This window comes from Oryx dammah, unplaced genomic scaffold (assembly GCF_014754425.2).
Source record: "Oryx dammah isolate SB20612 unplaced genomic scaffold, SCBI_Odam_1.1 HiC_scaffold_11, whole genome shotgun sequence".
In the NCBI taxonomy this organism is placed as follows: Eukaryota; Metazoa; Chordata; class Mammalia; order Artiodactyla; family Bovidae; genus Oryx; species Oryx dammah.
In genome coordinates, this window is record NW_024070195.1 from 2229510 (window position 1) to 2256420 (window position 26911).

The following is a 26911-nucleotide window of genomic DNA, read 5'->3' on the forward strand; positions in this document are numbered from 1 at the left end:
ACCGCCACCACCCCCGTGAGTCAGCCCGTGACCAGGCCTCCCGAGGTCTGAACAGGAAGTGAGCCGGGCTTGGGTCTAGCAGGAATGAGATAAAGTGCGCTTAGACATGGCATGACCGACAGAAACGCACTGGTTCACAGCTCTGGCGGCGGGAGTCCAAAACCAAGGCAGGAGGCAGGAGGTGCTGCCAGCCCGCTCTCGGAGTTTGGACGAGTCCTGTAGCTTGTTTGGGTTTTCATTGTTTGTGTGTCAGAGCCGGGAGGGGTGGACCAGATGACTCCTGAGTTGGCCTCAGGCTTTGTCACGCGGCGGTTCTGCTGAGCAGTGGCCTTTGGAGACAGATCCAGGCACTGAAGCTCAGACGTCTGCATTCGTTTTCTCAAGCTATGGAAACGAAGTGCCCTGGTCTGGGGGCTTCAGCGACAGAACCTGACCGTCTCACAGCTCTGTAGGCTGGGAGTCCAAGATCGAGATTCTGGCAGGGTTGCTTCCTTCTGAGCGGGGAGAGGAAGCTGCTCCAGGCCCTCACCCAGCACCTGGGTGTTTGCTGGGCATCCTTGGTGTCCCCTGGGCAGTGGAAGCATCGCCTCAGTCCCTTCCTCCATCTTCATGTGACGCTCTCCCTGTGTCTCTGTGTGTGTGTTCGCGCAAGCAAATCTCTCCCTTTTAAAAAAGTGCTTTTATTTATTTGGCTGTGCCAGGTCTTAGGTGCAGCATGTGGGATCTAGTTCCCTGCCCAGGGATCAAACCCAGACCCCCTGCATTGGGAGTCTTAGCCACTGGACCACCAGGGAAGTCCCTAGCATCTCCCCCTTTTTTCGGGTACTGGTCATGTCAGAGGAGGCAGCGCTGCTCCAGTAAGAGCCGTCTGAACTAATGATATCTGCAGTGGCCCTATTTCCAAATAAGGTCACGTTCTGAGGTCCTGGGGGTCAGGGCTTCAACGTGTGAGTTTTTAGAGAATTCAATCCGACACATAGCAAGGTCCAAGTGAAAAAAAATGCCACGAACAATGAATCAGTCACTTGAAACTGAGTTAGGTTTCCGGGCAGCCTGGAATGATTGTTGCGACAGGAGCATCCCTGCAGACCACCCAAAGGGGTTCTTGAGAGGATGCTTGCTAACTGCAGAGCAGCGGCTGGGCGGGAGGGACACCCACTCTGCACGGTGGCCCAGTCCTAGTGGAGGCCCTGGCACTGCTGCTGGGTGCAGACACGCAGCTGCCAGGACGCTGCCTGAGTATCAGGCTGCTGCCCGAGCGGAATCCAGCTGGTGCCACGGCGTCTGCTGCCTCGCGAGCCCCGCTCCTCCCGGAGTCCCACACGTGTGTATCTCCGGCTCTCTTAGTGGGATAATTCCGACAAACTACGTTGAAATGGAAAATGTGCTTACCTCTGGTTCAGTGATTCCACTGCTATGATTTTTTCCCCCCTAAGGAAATAATTCAGTGAGTGCCCAGACATATTTTTTTATAAATATGTCTGTTTATCAGAGTGTTGCTTACATGAACCAAGAACTTCCATATCCATCAGTGGTAGATGAGTTAAATAAACCGTGATACAAGTGTGCCCAGCATGAGGCTACATTAAGTGTAATGAGATAAATCAGGGATTTTCAGCTTGGTCAGATCTAAAAGCCTCCTTTCTATAATAAACGTCAGACCCAAATGCCTCTTTTCTATAATAAATGTTTATAGCACTCCCCTTACTATCCTGAAATGAAATTCATAGATAATTTAACCTACACACATGACTTTTTAAAAAATCAATATAATGACACAATGACTCACACACACAAGTGTAAAGAATCGATATATTACCTTAACCGTAACATAAAAGAGAAATAAAGGGAGAAGAATCAGTAATGAAATGTTTCAATATGTAAACGCACAGGCGTGGGTGCCCCGGGGAGACGTGTGGAAGGAATGTCAAGGTCGGCCCCTGAGGCACGCCCTCCAGTGACCCAGGCACGGGGGCAGACCCCCCACTGTGGGCGCCAGGAGTCCAGCTCTCCCAGCTGCACTGCTATTTATGACAAGGTTTCCCACAGTGAACACGGTGAGGCACCAACCACGATCACCATCCCACCATATTCCTGTAAAACGGAGTCATGTTGAAACAAGGAAAAATTGATTGTATCCAAATTAAAATGAATTTTGGGTCTTAGATGATTCTAAATAAGCTTTTTAACCACATGAGTTACTGGTGGGATATTTCGAAATTATGAGGGATTCACCTGCATGTGGGGCATTGCCTTGCACAATATCGGATGTTCAGCACCCCCGGACTACCACCCACTAAAGGCCCAGAGCCCCCTCCCCAAACAAAAAGCCCCCACCAAAATTTCCAACACGCTCCCACTGTGGGGCAGAATGACCTCCTCGAGAACGTCACCTTCGATCTGTGTTTGCGTGCGTGCACGCTGAGTTGCTCAGTCGTGTCCAACTCTTTGTGACCCCATGGACTGTAGCCCGCCAGACTCCTCTGTCCATGGGATTCTCCAGGCAAGAACACTGGAGTGGGTTGCCATGGCCTCCTCCAGGGGATCTTCCCGACCCAGGGATCAAACCCAGGTCTCCTGCATTGCAGGTAGGTTCTTTACCATGTGAGCCAGCTGGGAAGCTGCCCTAATATGTCTCTACTGACGTGGAAAGAAGTCCATAACGTGTATTTTTAGTGCAGTGGATGGTTAAGTAAAAATCTTAAGGATCAGCAACCACAACACAATTCCATTTTCCAAAAAAGAATAAGCTGAAGAAAGAAAGACTCCATGAAAAACCAATGTGTGTGTGCAAGTGTGTGTGTGTGCGTGGGTGTGCATGTGTGTGTCCACTGAGGAACCAACCTGAACATTTATAGACAAACATACTAACCAGGCTTGTCTCTGGCAATGCTGTTGTTGCAGGTAATTTGCATATTCTAATGTTGATTTTCCAGAATAGACCGATTTATTTAATAATGTTATGCGATCAGAAAAATTCAACCATTTCCATTTGGCAGACAGCTGCTAGCAGGCAGTTTTCTCAGCTCCAGCTCTGTGGGTGTTTGGGCTGGGGCGGGGGTGGCTCTTGGCTGCCCTGTGTGCTGTGAATGTCGGCGGCCTGGCCTTGACCCCCAGGTGTGCAGCACACATACCGCGGGCGTGGACATGAACCTAGAGCATCTTCAGTCACTAAGTCGTGTCCGACTCTTTGCGACCCCACGGACTGCAGCATCTGACCTCCAGGGAGGCAAAAACCCACCCCTGGCTGGGAACTATTGCTGCTGTCTGGGTTCTAACCACTGCTAAGCCATCCATAACCTGTGCAACTGGTGAATAATCTCCACCCAGATTCCTTTGCTGTAAAATAGATGATGACACCTCACAGGGTTGCTTGAGGACTAAATTAGCAAACGTACATTTGAATGACTAGCACAGTTACTGGAGTAGCATAAAATGCACAAGAATGTGGGCTTTCATTATCGAATAAAAGGTGCTGGAGACATTACAGGTAGATGAACACATTTGGTACAGGAAGGAGCTTGACCCCGCAGGCCACTGTCCCCTCAAGGACTGGCCTCTCCCCATGGGGTCCCAGAAGCCCCACTCAGGGCTGGCTTTCTCCTGGGACCTGGATGAAGTCTCAGCAGGCACCTGTGACCATGAGGGCAGCCTCCGCCCCGTAATTACAATGCTGTCTAGAGTACAAAATTCCAGATTTCACTCGGTGATGTTCTGGCTCCCCAGCCTTCCTGGGAGAGGGGATCTGGGGGCTTCTCCCTGACTCACCTTGTCCCCCACTGTGGTTGGTGGGACTCTTCAGGGCTCCTTCTTAGTGGTGAGGGGGCGAAGCCTTCAGCGGCTGGCACCCTGCCCTGTGCCCAAGTCCTCGGGCTGGGCAGACACTCAGACGCTTCCTTTTGGAGCGAGGTGGGTTCAGTCAGGTTCTCAGGACCTCCCCTGCAGCAGATGCCACATCCTGGGACCTGCTTCTCCTCCTGCACACGGGAGCTCTCCTCTGGGGTCACCCAAGCCCCCAGAAGGTCCACATTTCATCTCCAGAAAGCAGCACCAGCACCCTGCTCCCTGTCTTGGGGGAACCCGTCCTCCACCCTGGGCCCTGCCGGGTGAGGAGCACAGAGCATCCCTCTGCCCCCTGACCCCAGGGGCGCACCTGGCTCCAGGTGAGGGGCTCACTCTGCCCCTTCCTGCCCCTTCAGTGGACCTGACGGGGGAGGGCCGAGCAGATCACGGGCTCCATCACCTCTTCCCAAGGCTGTCGTTGCCTCGGTCCCTTCGGTGCAGGCAGCAGAGGCTGAAGGACCCAGAGGCGTGGGGGTGTCGGGTGCTGGGGTCCAACCCCGGTGGATCCAGAGTGATTCGAAGGTGGGGACGGAGTCGGCGTCCTTGGAAATAACTTATTTAATTACAGATAGAGAGGGATTAGAAAATTAGCAGAGAAAAAGAGGCTGAATAACTTGGTTTACATGGAATACCAATCACCACCTACGTAGGCCGCAGGCGTCTTCCCGTTCTCCCGAAGGAGAGGAAGCACTGAGCCGCACCCCCGCCCGGTCCGATCTTAGAAGCCCAGGCAAAATTAGCAGGATTGGTGGGTACCTATGCACAGATGGGAATTCGGCCAGAAAATAGTAGGAGAGAAAAAGAGGCTGAATAACTTGGTTTACGTGGGATACCAATAAAATTCCAAGACAAGGAATTTGCACCGTCTACGCTGGGCCACCGGCGCCACTTGAATATCGGAAGCTGCCCCTCCTTAGGCTCCTTGTTGTGTGGGCTTGAAAGCCGGGACAAGTAAGTAGACATGGCAGACATCCACGCTCCAGATGGGAATTCAGCCAGAAAAACGGGGAGCAGGAAAGAACGACATGAACGATCAGTCTTTCTGGAAACTGACCCCATTTCTTTATTTTTGCGTTTGCTTATATACCTTTTGTTACACATAGGGATGAATACAGAGTCACACGGGGGTCAGCAGTCCTGACCTTTATCAAAAGCAGGTGCCTTACATAAAAAAAGATCTTAGGGGTTTTACATCATCTTCTGGCCATGAGGCCTGCTGACATTTTATGACCCTTTCTTTCTGATAGCAAGAAACTTATTTTTTCCAAGGGTGTTTTTTCTTAAGCCAGGCACCACCCTCCAAATAAAGTTGCATTCCTATAGGGTGAGGGTGTAGTGAGTTACAATCAAGAAAGGAATTTATTTAACCCAAGGTTAACATGATTAATCTTAAAGGTTAATACTTATTTCTCCTATATGCTTAAAGGTTAATACTTATTTCTCCTATATGCTAGTTATATTCATTATAAGGGCAGGGAATATGGAGATTTAGCTGCAAACATCAGCCCAACAAATGAAAACCCTTCACCAATGTTCCCCTTAAGATCTATTTAGTCTTAAGATAGTGATAAAGTTACATTTTTACACAGCAAGGACACAGTGATTTATAACAAAGTACAGTGATCTATTACAAAAGAGAAAATTCATTAACTCAAAAAGTCTAGTATTGCTAACATCAAAAACGACTATATTTCCTTTTCTATATTCCAAATACATTGATTAATATATTCCCAGGTGCCTAAGGATATGGAGGCCTGGCGGCAATCATTGACTCAACAATGAGAAAAGCCCTATGCTAATTAAGACTCTCAAAATACTCCAAACTCTCTGTGCTGTTTATGGTTGAGAGGTAGGAAACAATCATGTGCATAGTGGCAGGAGCGTGGATAATCCTGTCACACAAGCTAGTCTGCCAGCAGAGAGGTCTGACCTGAAACACCCTTGTCACACCCAGGGCAGGGAATTAGCAGCAATTATTGGCACAACAAATGAAAAACTCTTCACCAATATAATTCCTAACCAACCCACTATACTAATAATTTCTAACTTCCCAAAAGAATTTGCCTTTAGTAAGTCTAAAACATCTCATGCCTCTCAGGTTGGGAGGCTGTAAACAGTCACGTGTAGCCTATACAGGACGAACCTATACAGGCGGGCTAGATAACCTTCAGAGGAGTCCGTAAGTTGAAACACTCTTGTCACGCCCAGGAATTTTTATTGACTTGGAGCCGCACGTTTACTCCTTCTCCGAGAGAACCGGTGGGGAACAGCCCCCCCCATAAAGTCAGAGGTGTAGGCGAGAGCATGAAACAGTAAAGTAGATAGACTCTGGTTTTGGGGTAGATGCTCGGGAACAGGGGGTTTCCTGAGGCTTGATCACGCCTTTGTGTACGCCAAGCCTCCTTCCTCATGACCTCTGCCATGGGCGGAGTTCCTCACGCTGGCTCCCGGCAGTCGCGGCTGGTCTTGGAGGCTCAGCAGAGACAGAGTTTATGAGCACCCTCAGGGCCTCATCTCCTGGTTACCTGTATTCACAGACAGCTTCTCTGTGGACCCGAGACTCCAGCCCTATCCTCTGACCTCAGCAAGGCAGGCCGCAGGGAAGTGTGAAGTCCACCCGAGACAGGCTCCTTCCTTGGTGGGAGGGATTTCCCCAGAAACCAGGCTGCCGGGCACAGCATCAGGAGCTGGCAGTGATGACTTGCGGCCACGAGGCTCCTTAGGAAGTCACGGTCAGTCTCCAGGTCCACAAGCTCAGCATGAGCTGGGCCAGCCGTGGGCTGTGAGAGGTGCAAAGCAAGGGGGCACGCTCTGGGTCATGGGTCCCGTGGGGCCTGAGGGGGCCGCCTCGGCTTCCAGAGCCACTCGGCTGGTGTCAGGGACCACTTACAGAGAAGGGGGCTCTGCCTTGAGCAGGGTAAGGCGGTCACATGTTCTAGCTCAGGGAAGTGGGCGTGGTGGAGGCAGCTAGGATTCAGCGCTGGCCCTGGGCCAATCAGAGTGGAGGTTCTTGCGTGGGGCCCCAACCAGCAGCATCCGCATAGCCTCGCCTGGACACTCGTTGAAAATGCAGATATAGACCTGGACCCGGAACTGTGGCTGTGGGACCCCAAGCAAGGTGCTTCTTACTAAGGCGGCTCGGATGCTGCGAGGGTCCTGAAGCACATGTTAGAGGCACTTGAGGGGGTGTTTCCAGAGTCAGGAGCCCCCAGGGGGCAGTCTGATGGAAATCTTGGTCCTCATGTGGGGTCCAGCAGGGGGTGGGTAACAGGAGAGGGAGAAGCTGTGTCTCATTCACCATGACCAGCTTCTCCTAGCACGCTCATGACCTCCAGGGAGAAAAGGAGGCTGTGATAGAAATGGAAGAAGGTATCCTTCTGGAACACAAGCAATGCAACTGGAGTACCTTCCGGAACTCAGTGAGGAAGCAGAAGATGGTGGTGAGAGCAAAGCAGGGAGGCAGGCCACGTCCTGGCTGGGGCGGGGCAGCCCCTCCTGGGGACCCCGTCACTCACTCACTCATACATTCATTCACAAATATTAATTGGACACAGATTATGGGACACGTGTAATGTGCTTAGCCTGAGAAATCAGGACCCAGAATCAGCCCCTGTACTTAGGAATAAGTGTGGGTGAAGAGAGGGTGAGGTGCAGACAGACGATGTGCCCCCAGATCCTCACTGCATCACAACCACATTCGCGCACCTGGATGAGAGGAGCTGAAATAGCTCAGCTGGGGGAGCGTTAGACTGAAGGTCTAAAGGTCCCTGGTTCAATCCTGGGTTTTGGCAGACTGAACATTTTAATTTACATCCAGGAGAAGGAGCAGTTCTAGCGACCTCCTTGATCTCCGTTTGCATGCTTGAAACTCCTCGAAAATTATATCTTTGGGCTTCCCTGGTAGCTTATCACTAAAGAATCCGCCTGCCAGTACAGAGGATGTGGGTTCCATCCCTGGGTCAGGAAGTTCCCCTGGAGAAGGAAATGGCAACCCATTCCGGTATTCTTGCCTGAGAAATCCCACGGACAGAGGAGCCTGGCGTTAGTGACTAAAACAACAACGGGAACCTGGATAAGAATCCCGAGCTGTCGATAAAGGACTAAATTACTCTCATCTCTTTTACTAACAAGATGGGAAAACATGAAACAGAGACATATCAAAAATGGCGAAAGCGGTCTATTTGAGACCTTACTCTCTCATCACCACTCTATGTCTTCCAATCTCTTCTCAGATGATAATGTCTTTGAACTTGACGGTGGAAAATTAAACAGAAAGTGGAATGTCTTGTTTTGGGTGTCACTGTTTGGATTGCACCAGTCATTTCATTTTCCGTGGGGAAAATAATTAATCTCCTCTTCATGGTCCTGTTTGTGCTCAGGTTGTAAGAGCTCCAGAAACAGGAGGGCGTCTCCACGTGTCCCGTCATATTTTCTCTGCCTCATAATCATAGATCATGCCAAATCTCCATTTAACCACCACTACCCTCAATTAAAAAATTGTCAAGAGTTTAATAGTGCCTTCAAAATCCATTTAGTTTAAATACTGCATCGTTGAAGGGCCATTCTGCAACTGCTAAAGCCGCTTCTGTGAGACAGTTTCACTGAGTGCCCCTGGGGAGCATGCATTTCATTTAGGCAGCGTTTGGTTTGCCATATAGGATTATCATAAGGAGGGAATTTCCTGAAATAAGGTTTATTCCAAATATATTTTCAATCTACTTCAACTTTTGTGTAAAAATAAGGATAGATATTAGTCACTCAGTCATGTCCAACTCCTTGCGTCTTCATGGACTGTAGCCCGCCAGGCTCCTCTGTCCATGGGATTCTCCAGGCAAGAATACTGGAGTGGGTTGCCATTCCCTTCTCCAGGGGATCTTCCCAACCCAGGGACTGAGCCCAGGTCTCCCGTATTCCAGGCAGATTCTTTACCATCTGAGCCCCCAGGGATGCTTGTCAGATAAACCCATCCTCTTCGGGGATGGTTCCTCCCACAATTGTTTGGCAGCTTACACAGAAGTCTGGAAGTATTTTGGACTGAAACCTTTGACATGTGAAGCAGTCTCCCCCAGTATTTGAAACTGTGCTGGCCTAGAAATCTCCAGGCCTCTGAGCCTAAAATACAATAGAAATTCCCAGGAATAACAATACCCTCCAATCCCACAACTCAGCTCCAGTGCCCCCACAGCCAGCCTCTAGGTCCCGTCACCCAGCTGATGGGGCATCAGCAAGAGTCAGTCATTCCCAGGAAGAAAGTGAGCGACGCTTGGCCTGGAGGCTGCCCTGAGCCATGCGTGTGTTCCCACCGTGCGCAGGCTCGGTGGTTTCCATGGGGACCTTTCCCTCTCTTGTCATTTTATCACAACTAAACAAATGGGCAGCCTCGCTTCCTCCCCTCCCAAAGGCCCTGGTGGACTGGCCTGTCTGCACTGGTCACAGGGCAAGAGGCAACAGCGGCGTCGTGGGCAGTGCCCCCGACTTTTCTGGAGCTAGGGATGGCTCAGCTCCTGGAAGTGATGCCTCTCAAGTCCCCCATCCCTTCCATTCAGAGTCCTGGTTAAGATGGAAAGTTATTCTGAGTAATAACGCTTTCCTTCCCCTGATCCCCTCACATTGAAACCGTGATGCTTCCTACCTAGGACTTCTTGCTCAGTAGACATAACTCTCGGTTCTGGAGAAGAAGGTGCCTTGCTCTCTGAAGGGCAGTGGGGCTTTTGCTGCCTGTACTGACCAAGCAGCCTTCCCATCCTGGGTGGCTTCTATTGACCCCGGAGCTTGCCGCACCTGAACTCAGGACAGCCTGAACTTCTTCAACACAAGTGATGTTCCAGGCAGGCTGTGGACACTGGCAATAAATTTGCAAAAAAAAAATATATATATATCCTAACTAAACGATGAAGCACATGCTGTTTTGAACACTTAGGGTCTCTGCTCCCCCAAAGGTGCTGTGTCCTGACCTCAGGGCTGTGGGCTGACCTCAGGCCTCCAAGCGGGTCTACCCATGGCCACCGCGTCTCCCCACCCCACTCGGGTATCCTGGTCATGAAGGGCCACACAGGGAGCACATTTTCAAAGCCCCCATCACTTCTAGCTGGGGACCTGCTGGGAGCCGGGTTCCTGTGTGTGAATGCTGGCTGGACGGGAACAGTCCTGGGGGTGCGGGAACGGAGAGAGGAGGCGGCCGGGCGCAGGGCTGCGGGAATGCACCTTTACTCGCAGCGGGCCCCGTAGGAAGCTCTGGGCCTGATGCTGACCACAGACGAAGGCCCAGGTTGGAGAATCTGAGTCCTCTCTGCTGCCCACTGGCTGGGTGATCCCCAAGACACGTTTAATCTTCCTCATCTGATACACAGCATGGGGCCCAGGCCAGATCAGTGGCTCGGCTCTCAAACAGCAGAGTTCGGAAGACTCACCGGGCTAACACAGGAGGAGAAGGACCTCCCGGCAATGCCCAGAAGTTCTGGTTTCAAAGGTCCCCATGGTGACGGTGCTGATGGTCTGTGGACCATAGGTGGGAAAACGCTTCTCTCTAGAAGCCTTTTGGCCTCAGGTAACACTGATAGGCTCCAGCTCTGATTCTAAAGTGGATTCTCTCTGTTGGGGCTGGTGTTCCATTGTTTTTTCTATTTCCTTTTTATTTATTTTTTAATTGTAGGATAATTGCTTACAGAATGTTGTTTTCTGTCAAACCTCAACAGGAATCAGCCTTAGGTATCCCCTCCCTTTTGGACCTTCCTCCCTCCATTGATTTTTATACACATGAAATACTTTAAAATTACTAGAGTATTCATGATCTTTTCTTCATAATTAAATTAGAAAACATTAAGAGAGTAATGGTCTTCCCTGGTGGCTCAGCAGTAAAGAATTTGCTTGCAATGCAGGAGACGCAGTTTGATCCCTGGGTCGGGAAGATCCCTTGGAGGAGGAAATGGCAACCCACTCCAGTATTCTTGCCTGGAGAATCCCATGGACAGAGGAGCCTGGCGGGCTAGACTCCAGGGTGTCACAAAGAGTCGGACACAACGGAGCAATTAAACAATAACAAGAGAGGAGTAGCTTTGAGAATAGCGTCTTTGGGCGAAGGGCTAAATGAACGGAGCAAACAGATGAGGAGCTGGCTGTTTATCAATTACTCCCCAGAAGACGTTCTGGGAGGATCTGCACGTGGTCATTGTTCTCTTTTTCATCTTCTCTTTCTTCCCCACCCTTTCTTCACTTGTCCTCTGTCTCCCTCGGATGACTCTGCTTTATTTGGGGGCTCCCTTGATTGAGGCCACTGCCCCATGTAGAAGCAAATAGGAACCGTGGGTTCAGGACACCCTGAGAGCAGATAGGAAATTGACCTGGCGGATGAGTGTGTCTGCTGTCACCATGGAGCCCCGTGCCTCGGTTCTGGGTTTTTTTTTTTTTAAATCAGAACAGGAGGTGCCCTCAGCAGCTTTCAGCTTGCTCTTGGCATCGAGCCCTAGATCGAAAGATGAGGAAAACCAAAATCATTGGCAGTAGGGAAGGAGAGGCTTGCTGAGATGTAGCCATGACTATTTTATTAGAGCAGCCATAGAGAATATTCACACACGGGAAAACACCACCAAATATGGGGGGGGGGAGTGTTTGAATACTATAACACTTGGATCTCTAGCAAGGTTAATAACACTATACAGAATCACTTTTGAAATTGCCAGTTAGAGAACTAATTTTGCTTCTAAAACTCACTGTTTTGGGGGATTTGTAAAGAAGACAATGCATACAAACCTATCAATATTTATTTTATTTGCAGGAGTGACTCGCCCTTGGCGCAGACAAGCCCTGAGCACGTGCACACCCACAGTCCGCAGCTGACACGGGCCGCGATGACCGCCCTGCGGAAGTTCCGGCCCGGTTCCCTTCACCTTCCTCTCCCTCCCCACGGCGGCTCTTGCCTGACGCCGAGGTATGCCTGGAACAAGCAACGCGCCTACTTTTTTTTTTTTTTTTCTTTTTACTTTTTTTCCTCTCTACATAGATCGTTAAGCTTTAGTCGTTGCAGGAGAATTATAATACTTGTTCCAGTTTTCCCAACTTCTTGATTAAGTTTTCTCAGGACTCATTAAAACGTAAGCATTCCCTAAGAAGTGCGGGGAAGACATTTCTGTAGGGAGACACCACCCTTCTCTGGGCCTCTCGGTTGTAATGGCCACAGCAAAGATGACCTGGTACCCTTGGATGGTTGCGTGGAGTGGACAAGACTTTGAACAAGACTAAAAGTGATTTTATCCTCTCCACCTTGGAAGCATTTAAAGAATTTCCTTCCTTTTAGTTCAGCCCGGGGTTTCTAAAACAAAACAAAACAAAACTACATTTGTGTTAATAATTTAAATGCATGAATGTGAGTCAGTTCAAATGAGGTGGATGAACCTAGAGCCTATTTTACCGAGCGAAATAACTCAGAAAACAATTGTATACTAACGCATATATATAGAATCTAGAAAGATGGTACCATATATATGGAATCTAGAAAGAAGAACTTATTTTCAGGGCAGCAGTGGAAAAACAGACATAGAAAACAGACTTTCGGACATGGGGTGAGGGGAGGAGAGGGTGAGATGTATGGGGAGAGTAACATGGAAACTTACTTTACCATATGTAAAATAGACAGCCAACGGGACTTTGCCGTATGTCTCAGGGAACCCAAACAGGGGCTCTGTATCAACCTAGAAGTGGGGGGGCAGTGGGGAGGGAGATGGGAGGGGGGTTCAAGAGGGAGGGGACATATGTACAACTCTGGCTGATTCATGTTCAGGTTTGAGAGAAAACAACAAAATTCTGTAAAGCAATTATCCTTCAATTAAAAAGAAACAAATATAAAAAATTAAATAAGCATGTGAAGACTAGGTAATAATTTAATGGGAAGAGGGTGGAGAGCTATCCTACTAAGAGATTGACTGATGGGAACTGACATCAGGAAGTAATCTTTTTATTGTTGTCTCGACCTGTTGCCCGATAGCTAAGCCAGTAAACTGGAACAAACATCATGTTTCCTCCATCCACACCCGTCTCCCATGATCACATACTCTTGAGCAATCTTATGTCTTACCCACTGAATCGGTTCATATTGAGGGCATATGGTGTACACCCAAAATCCAAATTTCCTGGTCTTCAGATGAAAGATGAGGTGTAACAAAATAAAATTATGAAAATTTATTCCAAATAAAGTGTTTCACACGAAAAGACTATGAGTTAGAGACTTTAAAAGTAAATATATGCTATGAAGGTTCTCTTTTAAAATTCTTATCCAATTAGATCATAACCTGAGTTAGACGGTTAAGAAAAATTTGTAGGGAATTGTAACAGATGATAATGCTCCAACTGAATTTAAAACATGTAAGCATTCACTCAGTAATCTTTTGGTGTAAGGCCAAGTTCTTTTCTTTCTATATGGTCTGCTGACTGGAGTTGCTTGTTATCTTTCTTGAATAAATCTTGCTGTGATGTGCTTTCAGCATCTTTAAGTGGAGGTAGAAATTAAAGTAGATTCAAAACAATCTAGGTGCACAAAGCTTCTGAATTTGTAAGATTAGATTTCCTCTGACTATGATACAATAAAATTAACCTTTTTTTGGGGGGTGTATACAATTCTGTATTAACACGTGTAGAGATCCATGTTGTTGCTAAGTCATGCCGACTCTGTGTGACCCCCTGGACTATAACCTGTCCATGGGATTCTCCAAGTAAGAATACTGGAGTGGGTAGCCATACTCTCCTCCAGGGGATCTTCCCGACCCAGGGACTGACCCGCGTCTCCTGCACCACAGGCAGACTCTTTACCACAGGGCCACCTCGGCCCTGCTGGAGGCGGAGAGGCAGGCATGGTGGGCCTGAGTCAGCCAGCATGTGCGGCTGTTATTTAAGGCCTCGGAAAGGCAGGATTCTCACCAGAGCAGCACAGTCACCCCATCAGCTGGGAACGTGGTCTTCACATCCAGCACAGCAACCGTGCAGGCAGCCCTGCTGCCTGTGGGAACCTGTGAGAACTTACACTCTAAGTCCAGTCTCTGCAGCCCCCCACACTGGGAGGAAGCTCACACGCCCTTGTGCTCACACACATGCCTATTCACGGGCAACGTGAGAGCAAGCCGGGTGAGTGGGATCTAATTCAGGCACACTGACATCTAGGGTTTGCACGTGGGATTCTGGGCAGCCTGGGTGCTGGGGGAGCCCTGCTGGTCAGATAGGAGCATGAATCCACCCCAGTCATATTCTGCTCAGGGGCTGCTTTCCATGTTCTTCTTTCTTTCTCTCTCTTTTTAAAATTGGGTACTCAGGGCTGGTGCACTGGGATGACCCAGAGGGGTGGGATGGGGAGGGAGGTGGGAGGTGGGGTTCAGGATGGGGGATGCGTGTACACCCATGGCTGATTCGTGTCAGTGTATGGCAAAACCCGGTACAATACTGTAAAGTAATTAGCCCCCAATTAAAATAAGTAAATAAATAAAATGGAAGTATAGTGGGTTTGCAGTGTTGTGACGATGTCTGCCATATGGCAGAGCGACTCAGTTATGCAGATACATATTTTTTCCCCTCATGGTTTATCACAGGATACTGAATATAGTTCTCAGGGCTATACAGCAGTACCTTGCTGTTTATCCATTCTTTTTTTCTTTTTTTTTATATAGACAAGGCAGCAGTTACACACATCTTCAAAAATCACCTTCAGGCTCACGTTTAATGGATTCTTTTTCTCCAGAAGACTAAAATGATACAGACACCAGGACCGCCAGAGGGAATTCTGGAACACACAGCACCTTTGAGTCCCCTGGCAACGCTGCGGGGTTTCACGTCTCCCTGAAACGACACACTCCTTAGGGGGTGAGCCAACTGCGGGGGTGGGGGATGGTGTTGCCTGGAAGACAGGAGGCCCACTTTTAGAAGCAGGAGTTGGGAAAACTTCATTTTAGGGCCATTTGTGGTCGATGAGTGGACTCGTGACTTCCGAGCTTCAGCCGGTTCAGGGACGGAACCCCGCGGGGCAGGGGGTGGGCACTGAATGAGCCCTGAGGAAAAGCCAGTTGAGAGCTTCCAGCCACATGTTAAAGATACGCAACTGTTTCCTGAGGATCAAGAGGGCGTTCTAGCCACAGGAGATGCAAAGAATATTCTGTGGGAAGAAAGGAGAAGGGGAGAAAGGAAGGAGAGAAATGGGATCATCCAAAGCTCTAGAAATCAAGGCTCCACTCAGAGAAGGCAGGCAGAACCCCGGCAACCCCTTCCAGTGCAGAGTTGGACATGACCTAGCAACTGAAATCAACAAAGAACCCCTGCTGCGATGGTACTTGCCGCAAATAGGCCTGGTCCTTCCCTCCTAATTATGTCACCCTGAGTACGATATTTACCCCTTCTAAGCCTCAGTATCCTCATCTGTAAATTGAGCCTTGCTTCATAGGAGTTTGTTGAGGGCCAATGAACAAAAAAGAGCTTCTGCATTAGCAATGATGCTAAAGGCAGACACAAGGCAGCCCTTTCTAAGAAGCTCTCCATGTGCGATCTGTCCAGTTTTCACAACAGTCTTGCGAAGTTCCCACCTCTTTGAAAGAGGAAAAGAAGATTGACCTGTGTGCTCGGCTAAGCTGTGTGCTCGGCTAAGCTGGCGGCAAGACTGGAATTTGAACCCACAGGAGTCTGGCTCCCTGATCTGGGCTGGATCCCTCCTTCCTCACTGTCCTTATTTGCAAGTCTTTCTTTTGACCATTTCACAGGTGAGATGTGAACTCTGGCCATTTTCAAGATTTCAAACCACATTGAAGAGAAGTGTGTTTGGCCAAACCTGGGCTCAGTGCGATTTGGGGCTTCTCAGTGGATTTGACTTATCTAGGCTCAATTCACTGTTAATGGACATAATTGACTCATACTTGTACCTTGTAATCTGAGTCCCAAAAGTATAAAAATTAAATCCACCAGTATTTTCAAAGTTCAAAGTTTGCATTAGTAAAACAGGGGAATAGAAGCTTCACAGACAACGGCAGCTTCCAAGAACAAATACCTTTATTAGTGGGGAAAGTTGGTCTTTTGGGTCGCTTAACGTTGGTTCTTCAAGGAAGTTGTTATTTAGTTGGTAAGTTGTGCCTGACTCTTTTCAACCCCATGGACTGTAGCCAACGGGCTCCTGTGTCCATGAGGTTCTCCAGACGAGAATACTGGAGTGGATTGTCATATCCTTCTCCAGGCGATCTTCCTGGATCAGAGATAGAACCTGGGTCTCTTGCATTACCAGGTGGATTCTTTACCAGTGAGCCAGCAGGGAAGCCCTTTTCAAGGGAGATCAACTGTATAAAATTGACCTTACGTTGGTCATGATGGTGAGCAGCTGGGCTGTAGGGCATTTTACACCATTGTTTAAAAATAAACCCCACACAGTGAGAATCGAGGCAATCCTGGAGGGAAAGGAACCTCGGGAGTTTCTGGTTTCCTCCGGGCTGGGAGCAGACAAGCACGTCTCATCGGGTCTGATCGAATCTCCTGTGTTTAGACACTACTTCTTTCCCAGGAGGGAAAGTGGTTCCCTAGAGACATCTTGGTAGTCATAGACCTGCCCAGGTGCCAGCTTGAGAGTTATTTTCTTACACTGAGGATTTTCTTCCCACTCGGCAGAGAGGAGAGACGTCCAGACTTGTTTGGGAATATGATCCCATCCGTGCTCAGATATATTTAGAGTGTCTCCCTAACTCCAGCCTTTCAATAGCCCTCTAGGGACGTGTTGATTTAATTCTTGTATGTTTTAGGATGTTAAAATGGGAAGTACCTGAAACACAGATCTGGAATTTACTCCTGGGGTCTGGTGCCTGCTAACTCAGGTTAACGTGAACTCTGACGAGCATAATTTAATGTGTCAGCGATCCGTTTGCAGAAGAGCGTTCAGATCCACACAGAGCTCCATCACTATCTCTCTTCCTGTCTCCCGCTCGCTTTCACATACACATCCAGACTGTCATGGGCTCTTGCCATTTTCTTGCTATCCCCTTTCAGCCCTAATAAAACCATTTATTCGGGAGAGTTTCTCTGGAATCGGTATTGAGCTGAGAAGCAACTTGAACATGAATCATGATAACGTGTCTCATTGTTTAGGTAGCAGTGAAGATTCTCAAGATGATGGAGAGGAGCCAACCACCCTCTGTTCATCTCAAAGCCGTGCAGCCCCACTCTTCCTCACACAGAGATTTACAGGTAATCACTGCAGCAGATAAGGAGTCTTGAAGGAAGCAAAAGTTTTCAAGAATTGAGGTGCTTCTGTACCAGAAGGAACTAGGATGTGCCATGAACTCTGATGCTAAATTAGATGGAAGAAATGCAAAAAAAAAAAAAAAAAAGCAAGTATTTAGAAAACAGTAATCAATGTGTGTTGATTATCCTTTTTTTTTTTTTTGACTGTGCCTGGCAGTACGTGGGATATTAATCTCCTGACCAGGAATTGAACCCAGGGCCTCAGCCGTGAAAGCACAGAGACCTAACCACTGGACTACCAGGGAACTCTCCCCAGACTGATTTATACTCCAAAGACTTCAGACACTGGGATTATCCAAAACAAAGTCTAAAACAATCAGAAATAATCTTTTTTTTTTTTAAAAAAAGATTACCTTAGAAGAAAACATAGGTAAAACACTCTTTGACATAAATTATAGCATCATTTTGGGGGGGGGGATTTGTCTTCTCAGGCAAAAGAAACAAAAGGAAAAATAAGCAAATGGGACCTATTTAAACGTAAAAGCTTTTGCACAACAAAGAAAATCATCCACTAAATGAAGACACAGTCTACTAAATGGGCAGAAATATTTGCTAATGATATGACCAATAAGGGGTTAATATTCAAAATATATACACAGTGAATACAACTCAGTATTGAAAAAAAAACCTCTTTCTGTTCATCTCACTCTTCTTTTCCTTCCATCTTTGTCATTGACTATATATATTTATTTACTTTGGCAATATCCTCAATAAGCTATAAGCTTCATGAGACTAGAGACATTTTCTGTTTTCTTCGCCATTTATTGAATGGTTAAATGAATAAATGGATGATAACTAAATGACTGACTTGAGCAACATGGGTGGATCTTAGAAACACTGTGTTCAGAAAAATTGAGAAATAATGGAAAGTGTAGCACAATTCTATTAATATAAATTATAAGCACAAGCATTGAAAGAATCCAGAGGGGGAAAGCCTTTTCAACCAATGCTGCTGGAACAACTGTATGGAAAGAAAAAAGAACCTCAACCCTTACCTCATACTACATGTAAAAACTAAAGACGGCTCACAGATTTAAACACAAAAGCTTAAAATATAAATCCTCTAGAATAAAACAGAGGAGAATACCTTCCTGAACTTTGGTGAATATAGGCAACGATTTCTTAGGTTGAACAACAACAAAATCAACCATAAAACAAAACAAAAATTCTTATATAATTGACTTCATTAAAGGTAGAAATGTCTGCTTATCAAAAGACACCATTAGGAAAATGAAAAGGCAAGCTACAGAGTAGGAGAAAATATTTATAGTACAGATATCTAAAATATGTATAGAACTGCTAAAAAAAAAATAGGGCTTCTCTGGTAGCTCAGCTGGTAAAGAATCTGACTGCAATGCAGGACACCCCAGTTCGATTTCTGGGTCAGGAAAATTCCCTGGAGAAGGGATAGGCTACCCACACCAGTATTCTTGGGCTTCCCTTGTGGCTCAGCTGGTAAGGAATTTGCCTGCAATGCGGGAGACCTGGGTTCGATCCCTGGGTTGGGAAGATCCCCTGGAGATCTAAAGTATGTATAGAACTTCTAAAAATATTCAAAAAATATAAAGAACCCAGTTTTTAAAGTGGGCAAAGGGTCTGGACTCTTTATAGAAGAAGACTTGCAAATGACCTAAAAACACGAGAAAAAACAGCCACCATCATAAGCCATTGTGGGGTGTCAAGTGAGACTGCAGCACCCGCTGAAGTGCACACCCATCAGCCTCACCGGGGCGTCCCAGGGCACCGGCTTCCCAATTTCTCATAAAGTTCAACATAATTTCTCCAATGAGCCAGCAATCCCAGTGCCGGGTTTTTTAACCCCAAAGACCTGAGAACCTAAGTCCATATAAACAGTTGTGCACAAACTTTCATGGCAGCTTCATTAATAATAGTCGGTGGAGTGACGTGGATTGAATACAGTTGTTTGCCAATGGACAGATAAGCCCACGCACTTTGATGGGATACGCAGCGCGAGGCAGCAAACTGCAGCGGTGCCTCTGCGTACACGGCGCTGCATGAAGGCCTGCGGGTGTAACGGGCCAGGCGCTGCGGGGTTCCACTTGCAGAGTGGTGGTGGCCACTGAGTCGTGTCTGACTCTTTGCGACCGCGTGGACTGCAGCCTGCCAGGCTCCTCTGTCCATGGCAGTCTCCAGGCAAGAGTACTCGGGTGGGTTGCCATCCAGCTGCAGAAGAGGAGACGAAAGTGGAGAGTAGAAATCTCAACGCTGGTGCCTCTAGAAGGGAGGGATTGACTAGAAGGGGCAGGAGGAACTTTCTGGGGAGATGAAGCTTTCTTGACTGGGATGACCGTGCTAATATTGATACATACATAAAGAACTCATCAAACTCTACAGATCTGTGTATTTAATGAAAGAAAATTATTATACCTTGTAATATATATTTATATATATATATATATAAATGAGAGAAATGACTAGACATGAAGCTTGCTCCTGAGAGGAGAGAGAAGGCCGGCAGGCAGGAAGCAAGGAGGGGAGTAAGGAGGGGGAGTGAGGCGGAGGAGGGGTGACGGATGGGAGGAGAGCAAGTGGACGTGTGTGTCCTCTCCACACGTCCGGTACTCAGTCCAGGACGGGGGCACCGCCAGCTGCCGGGCAGCCCTCAGTGGCATCTTGACTGGCTGGTTCACGGATCCCAGGCGTGTACTCTGCAGCGCAGACACCTCCTTTATTTGGGTGCCAGGGAGGAAAGTCCTGGGAGCATCTTATTGGAAGCCTGTTGGAGGCAGGGGTCCCGGGGATTTCAGGGTGCAGGACTTCTCTCCACCAGGCCCCGGGGACCCCTGGGAGGCCCCCATCTGACTCGGCACAGGGGCAGCTGTGGATCTGAAACCTGCCCCGGGCCTGGCATCCACAGGGCTCGTCCCTTAGAGCCAATCCCCAGCACCGTGGTCCCTGACCATCACCCCGGCCTGGCCTGGACCTGTGCCCGAATGCCTCTGCCCTGCTGAGCACTTACCCGGTGAGTCCCACCCTTGTGCCAGCTCCAGGCTGGGCGCCGGGCGGGGAGGACAGGACCCCTGGGCCCCTGAGCACTCGGGATGATGGAAACAGAGAGAGTGTGCAAAGCGAAGTCTTCGAGAGCTGCCAGGCCGCCCTCAGGCCCCAGCCCAGCTGGCGCTTTGAGAGGACTCGGCAGAGCTGGCCCCTGTGCTCTCGGACGTTCCTCCTTCTCTGACGCACTCTCAGCTCACTGCCTGTCCTCCCTAGACCTCTGGGCCCACCGGGCAGGCTACTCCTGGCCACTGGCCTCTCACACTCACTGTGGCATCTTTAGAGATAGGACACTGTCCCCACCTCCCCCGAGCAGCCTCACATGGCAACCGCAGGATAGAAGGCGGAGGCCCACCCCTCCTTCAGTGGGTGAAACAGGAGTTTTCAAACTCTGCTTCTCAGAGACCTCTTGCAGCTGGCCATCGTAGGTATTTACAGCGGGGAGAAGGCGCCCAGGTCTTTGGGAGACTGATACTGTCATCTTTTACGTATCTGTGGAGATGTTATTTATGAGTTCTATTTCTCTCTTCATTCTACCTGTAAATTCCACTCTTACCAACCTCCTGTAGAGGTGAATTCATTCCCAAACTAACCACAGATTTTACCAGAAAGCAGGAGTGCGGTCGCCTCTGGGTAGGGAATTGATTACATTTGTTTCACGATCACCCAGATACACAGTGCGACACACACACAGGGAGGCGGGGGAGGAGGAAAAGGAGGGACAGGAGAGGGGCAGAGACAGAGAGCGAGGTGGTTTGTCTCCCAAACTTGCAGGTCAGCTACTTACCACCTTCCTACTTACCCATACCAACCCCACCTTCACACGTGTTGGTGGAAAGGCTTTCTGAAGCCCTGGTTCTAAGATCCCAAAGTGTCGTCGCACCAGGGACCCCAGTTCTAGGCTGTTCACAGAAAATCATTCACTGAAAGTCATTTCATCTAAGGATCATTTCCATAAAGGCCAATTTGTCCAACGTCTGAATACAAAATGTGTATCCCTCTTACCTGCTTTTGAAGCTTACAGGGCTCCAGTCCCGAAGCTCTGGTGGCCAAGAGCCCTGGAGTGGGGGCACCAGGCTCCTGGGACCCCAACCTCAGCCTCCAGCCTCTGCTTTCCTTGGGCCAAAGTGCAGCGGCTTCCAATAACAATAACTATTGATTATCTCACAGAGTTCTTGCGGGTCAGGAATTCAGGGCAGATGAGCTGGGGTGGGGTGGGGGTGGGGGTCGGGGGTGGGGTTCTGGCTTTGTTGCTATTCCGTCGCTCAGTTGTGTCTGACTCTGCAACCCTATGGACTGCAACATGCCAGGCTTCCTTGTCCATCACCAACTCCCGGAGCTTACTCAAACTCTTGTCCATTGAGTCGGTGATGCCATCCAACCATCTCATCCTCGGTCGTGCCCTTCTCCTCCTGCCCTCAGTCTTTCACAGCATCAGGGTCTTTTCCAGTGAGTCAGTTCTTCATATCAGGACCTTCAGCTTTGGCATCAGTCCCTCCAATGAATATTCAGGACTGATTTCCTTTAGGATTGATTGGTTTGATCTTTTTGCAGTCCAAGGGACTTTCAGGAGTCTTCTCCTTGAGAGCCTCGCAGTTCTTATAAGGTAACTTGTCATCTGAGGGTCGAGTGGGAGCAGCTGCTTTCCAGATGGCCCTTGCAGTGTAGAGAGCCTGACACTTGGCTTTTCTGGTTATAATGTAAGTGCCTGGTTAAGCTTTTGACTGTTGAGGCTGCCACTTCAAAGTCACCTGTCTCAAATAAACAACCTCCCAGCTTCACAGCTAACTAATGAAAAAGCCAAGCCATCCCACCCATGAAGTTCCCCTATTAGAAAGCCGAGTGACTCAGATAAAAAAAGATAAAAGATAAAGTGGACCCTGCTTTCCCCTGCTAAAGTCTTAATTCTCACTCTTAGGATTTAAATTCATCCATAGAGAGAGAACCAGCAGAACCCTAAACACCCCACCCATTCTCCACCCAGAGGTCACAGAGGCAGGGGACTTGTCACATGAGGTCACTTGTGAAGAGGACACGTGAATGGTCAAGCCTGGGTCTGTCTAGTTCGAGACTCGGTCCAGTTCGAGGACCTTTCCCTCCACTCTTGGCTCTTAGTGGGGGAACCACTTTCTTTCCAAGGCCTCGGTCACCATCCCGCAAGCCGGCCGTGAGCTCTTGATCCCGGGACCCTAGGGAGGGGCCGTGTGAGTCCCAGTGGGGACTCTGGGTCTGGGTCCGCCTCTGCGGGGAGACTGCCTCCCTCTTGCCTTCCTGACTGTGCGCTGGGACTGAGGTCCTGCTGGTCACCTGCCGACTGGAAGTGGTTACTCAGCGGACCGTGAGCCCCATACATCGAGTCCTCACATGGAGGCCTCCCACCCGTGACCAGGGCCTGCAGGGCCTTCAGGGCTGGCCGAGCCTAGGGCCTGCTTTCCCTCCTGACATCTAGAGGCGGTGGCTGCCCCGTCCTGGCAGCTGCTCTCTGGCGGGAGAGGCAGATGAATCATTTTAAAGGAACTTTCAAGCCACCAGAGAGAAAACGTGGGAAAGCAACCTCTTCAATCTCCTCTTTCCTGCTCTCGTGATTCTTCTTCCATCTCTCTTTCTCCCTCTGTCCCTGCCCTTCCCTCTTGCTGTCTCTCTGTGTCTCTGTCTCCCTCTTGCCTAGGTTTTCCTGTGGGGTCAGGGACTAGCCTGGCTCTGCCACGGGCTCCCTGAGACAGTGCTGGCAGCAGGGGCCACCTGCAGGCAAGGGGGCTGCGTGTGGTGACAGCCCCTGCACAGCGGGGTCCTTTGGGGGCCAGCCCTGCCTCCATCCCTAGACTTCGGGGACCTCCTTGGATTCCTGTGCCATGGCTATGCTGACCCTGGGGGGAGTGAGGCTGGTGAGGCTGAGCGGTCCTCAGGAGCAGAGAGGGCAGGTGGTTGTGGGGCTGGGAGGCCGGGGGAGCCTACCTGCTGGGGTTCCTGCTTTGCCAGCAACCACAAGAGCAGACCTTGGTCTTCCAGCGGGTGGATGACAGGTGGCACGGACCACCAGGTCACCAGGGGCATTTGTAGGTGGCCGCTCAGAGGCTGCTCTCTGTCCAGTCCATTGGAGATGGGCAGGGGAAACTCAAGCTGTCCCAGGGGTGTATCCCAGGCAGCCTGGACCCCCATCTAGGCTCTGTCGCCAAGGGTACTGGAGGGCCCTTGCCCCTTGGCATGCAGTCCAGAGGTGATGCCAGGGCAGCCACGGGCAGCCACGGGCATCCGTGTGAGCAGCCTTTGAAAACATCAAGTGTGTCACAGGAGCAAATAAGTTAGTCGTTGTTATTGTTGAGTCTCGAAATCGTGTCCGACTCTGCAACCCCATGGATTATAGCCCGCCAGGTTCCTCTGTCCATGAGATTTCCCAGGCAAGAATACTGGAGTGGGATGCCATTTCCTTCTCCAGGGCATCTTCCCGACCGAGGGATGAACCCGAGTCTCCTACATTGGCAGGCGGGTTCTTCACCGCTGAGCCACCAGGGACGCAGATAAGTTAGATCGATGACAAGTCAGCAGCTCCTAATTTTTATTAAAAATATCTCATTTACTCCTCCCTCCTCCCTGAACTTTCCCCCTGGCTGGCAGACAGGAGGGAGGCTGACATGGCAGGTGAGCTCACCAAGGCTCAGCCTGCCTGGCCTGGTGGCAACATGCTCTCTGGGAAGATCACCCGCGAGGAAATCCCAGGCGAGTCGTGTATGAGGAGGACCAGAGTCTTGTTTTCCGTGGCATTTCTCCTCAAGCAGCCACACATTTTTGGTTATACTCACAAAACACAAATTCCAGATTTCTGCAACAGAAGATGAAGATGAATGTCTTCTTGGACATTTGATTATCGTTGGCTGGAAATGTGCTGCTGATCTGGGCCTGAAGAAGGGTGGTGAATGTAGGCTCAGATGGTGGGTGGCCTGTCCGCTGTGTTCCTCCCCACATTCTTGGAGGTCAGCAGAAGACTTGGCCTCCTGGTTAAGCGTGTTGTAGGAACACTTTTCCCTTTTCTATGCAGTGATCAGGTTTGAAGCTTCCAGTCTGCTAAATAATACTTTGTTGAGCCTGTGTATGGAGAGATTGTAATTTTAAATACCATACATAATAAAAGACATTGCTGCATGGTATGAAAAAAAAAACTCATTTAAAAATACTTTTCCAAAAAAAAAAAAAACTTTTCCTATTTATGAAGCTTTAATTTTCCCTCAAGTATAGTTGTCTGCTCTATAATACCCTGATGGTGGATTTTCAGTCCCAGTAAGTATTGTGAAAAAAGTGGGTGTTAGTCTCTCAGTCATGTCCAACTCTTTGCAACCCCATGGACTGTAGCCCGCCAGGCTCCTCTGTCCATGGGATTCCAGGCAAGGATACTGGAGTGGGTTGCCATTTTCTCCTCCAGGAGATCTTCCCAACCCAGGGATAGAGCCCACGTCTGAACATTGCAGGTGGATTCTTTACCCCTGAGCCCCCTGAGAAACCCCTTGGGAGGATGGCAGTCATGAAATTCCCACTTCAGAGGTTCCTTCTGGAGTCGTCCCTGCCCGTGGACATAGCTCACTTCTTCCCAGGGTGGCTCTGGCTCCTTTCCATTCCTCTCTTTCTCTCCTTTTGAAGGGAGAACAAGTCGCTAGCTCTTTCTGCCCAATTAGCAGTGTCCGCAGTGGTGGCCGACCCAGAGCAGAGGGAGCCGGAGTCTCGGCCCTGGCAGCAAACAGCAGAGAAAATGGAGTGAAGAGAACTTTCCTTCCACACCCGGTGCCTGGGTTCATCTCAGGGCCAAGGCTGGCCCAGGGCAACATCGCGGAGCCGCAGACGTTGTCTTCAGAGTCTCAGCCCCGTTTGCCCACAGCCTCGGACCTTGGCATTCCTCGAGTTATCTACTCCCGAAAAGATATTAATTATCGACTGTATACATGTTGCTTTTTTTTTTTTTTTTTAATTACTTTGAAAGTTATTTGACTGGTCTCAGTGTCGTGCTGGGTGGAAACATGGCCTTCGAAGGTCTGTCCTTCCTGAGCCCCAGGTGCCCATGGGGGCCGCCCCCGAGTGAACTGGGGCAGGTCAGCGCACAGAGGAGAGATGCTGAGCCTGGGGGGCTGGGCTGAGGCAGCCCTTGGCCGGCCCAGCACCGGCGCTGAACTGATGTCTTCCCCCCTGGGGAAGACTTGGCGTGGGGACGCTGATTTGACTGGACTAGACAGACTCCACATAGGAGCTTTGATGGGGTAACCGGCGACAGGAGTGACAGAAGACGCTGATAGAAACAGTTCTGGGGGTGTGAGGCCTGACCCTGGCCCCGGGGCCTGCCTGGAGGCCGGAGCGGAGCTGGCTCGTGGCGAAGATCCAGCTCATGCGGCAGCTGCCGCGGGATGGGCTCGGAGGGCGCGGGGCTCCCAGGAAAGAGGCGACAGAGGGAGGTTTTGAGGCGGAGGAGGCTTTGGCTTGGAGGGCTGCGTAGTGTCTCAGCAGACGTGGGACCAGGTCACACGAGAGCTTGGCGGGCGGATGGAGGAGCCGTCTCTACGGACCAAGTTAAGAGCACAGATGCTTCAGCCTGGGGCTCACCTCCTCTGACCCTGACTCCCACCACCCACACCTGGAGAGATGCCAGGGGCTGACTGGCCTGAGCGTGACCGCAGAATCCGTGTGTACACGGACCCCGAACACCGGTGCCCACTGGCAGCCGCGGAGGTGCCTGCTCGTGTCCACCTTCAGGAGGGAATCTCTGCAGGGAGCACAGCTGGTGAGGTGACCTCTGGGTGTCCGGGGCTCCCAGCCGGCAGCACTTCCTCCCGCTGCTCCTGGCCAGGAGAGCACAGGTGGGCACAGGTGGGCACAGGTGGGGGAAGGGGACAGGAAGCCGAGAGGGGCCAGTGGGACACATCCTCTTGGGGTGAGCGGTGCTCAGGTGAGCGAAAGGTCATGTGAACACACCTCTCAGGATAGGGATGGAGGCGGCTGCAGGTCAAACCACACCGACGTGAGTTCCCTGTCCTGTTGCCGTCACAGGGAGCGAGTGGCAGAGATCCATGACCCCACGGTATTTGCACACAAGTATTCTCAGACCGGAAGATCCCCTGGAGGAGGGCGTGGCAACCCACTCCAGAATTCTTGCTTGGACACTCCCCATGGACGGAGGAGCCTGGCCGACTACAGTCCGTGGGGTTACAGAGAGTCAGATGTGACTGAGCGACTAAACGCAGCACAGTGTTCTCATGTGGGAGCTCCCCCCACCCCGGATCCTCCTTCAGGAATGAAGGAGCTCTCCCCCAGCTGTTAGACGTATCACCAGCATACGACCAGCTGCCACTCTCTTCTGGAAAAGCCGCAGCTGAGGAGAGCGGCTGCTTCACTGTTGTGCTGCACAGGGCCACCCGCAGGGGCGGGGAGGGGGAGACAGCGGAGACGGCCCTGGGTCCCGCCCAGCAGCTCCGGCCGTGGCTGTGCGGTGGGGGGTCTGAGCCCCAGACCTTGGGCAGCAGGAGAACAGCCAAGACGGAGGCTGGTGACCCCAGGCCCACTGGTCTGAGACCGCCCCATGGACGCCAGGGCAGGCCTCTCCTCCCCCAGCGCCACGACAGTAGGGGGTGTGGAACACACACAGGACCCTGGGGGAGGGGCAGGGACAGGAGCACCCTGAACTCATGAAGATGACCCCAAATTGGCAGAGAAACCTTGAACTGATGGAGAAACCTCCTGACTACCTGAGTCCTAAAATTTGCTCTTGTGCATATCTGACTGTGAATCCAGCCTACTACCTAGGACCGCAGTTCTACTGACGCCT

The 26911-nt window shown here is 50.1% G+C and overlaps 1 non-coding gene and 1 pseudogene across 1 annotated transcript; both read left to right on the plus strand.

Annotated features, from left to right (window-relative positions):
• The first annotated feature begins 7561 nt into the window (after window positions 1-7561).
• On the plus strand, window positions 7562-7634 carry TRNAF-GAA. Its single transcript has one exon. It is a non-coding gene; the product is annotated as a tRNA-Phe (tRNA).
• A 16107-nt stretch (window positions 7635-23741) lies between these two features.
• LOC120869973 lies at window positions 23742-24109 on the plus strand (annotated as a pseudogene).
• Window positions 24110-26911: the final 2802 nt, after the last annotated feature.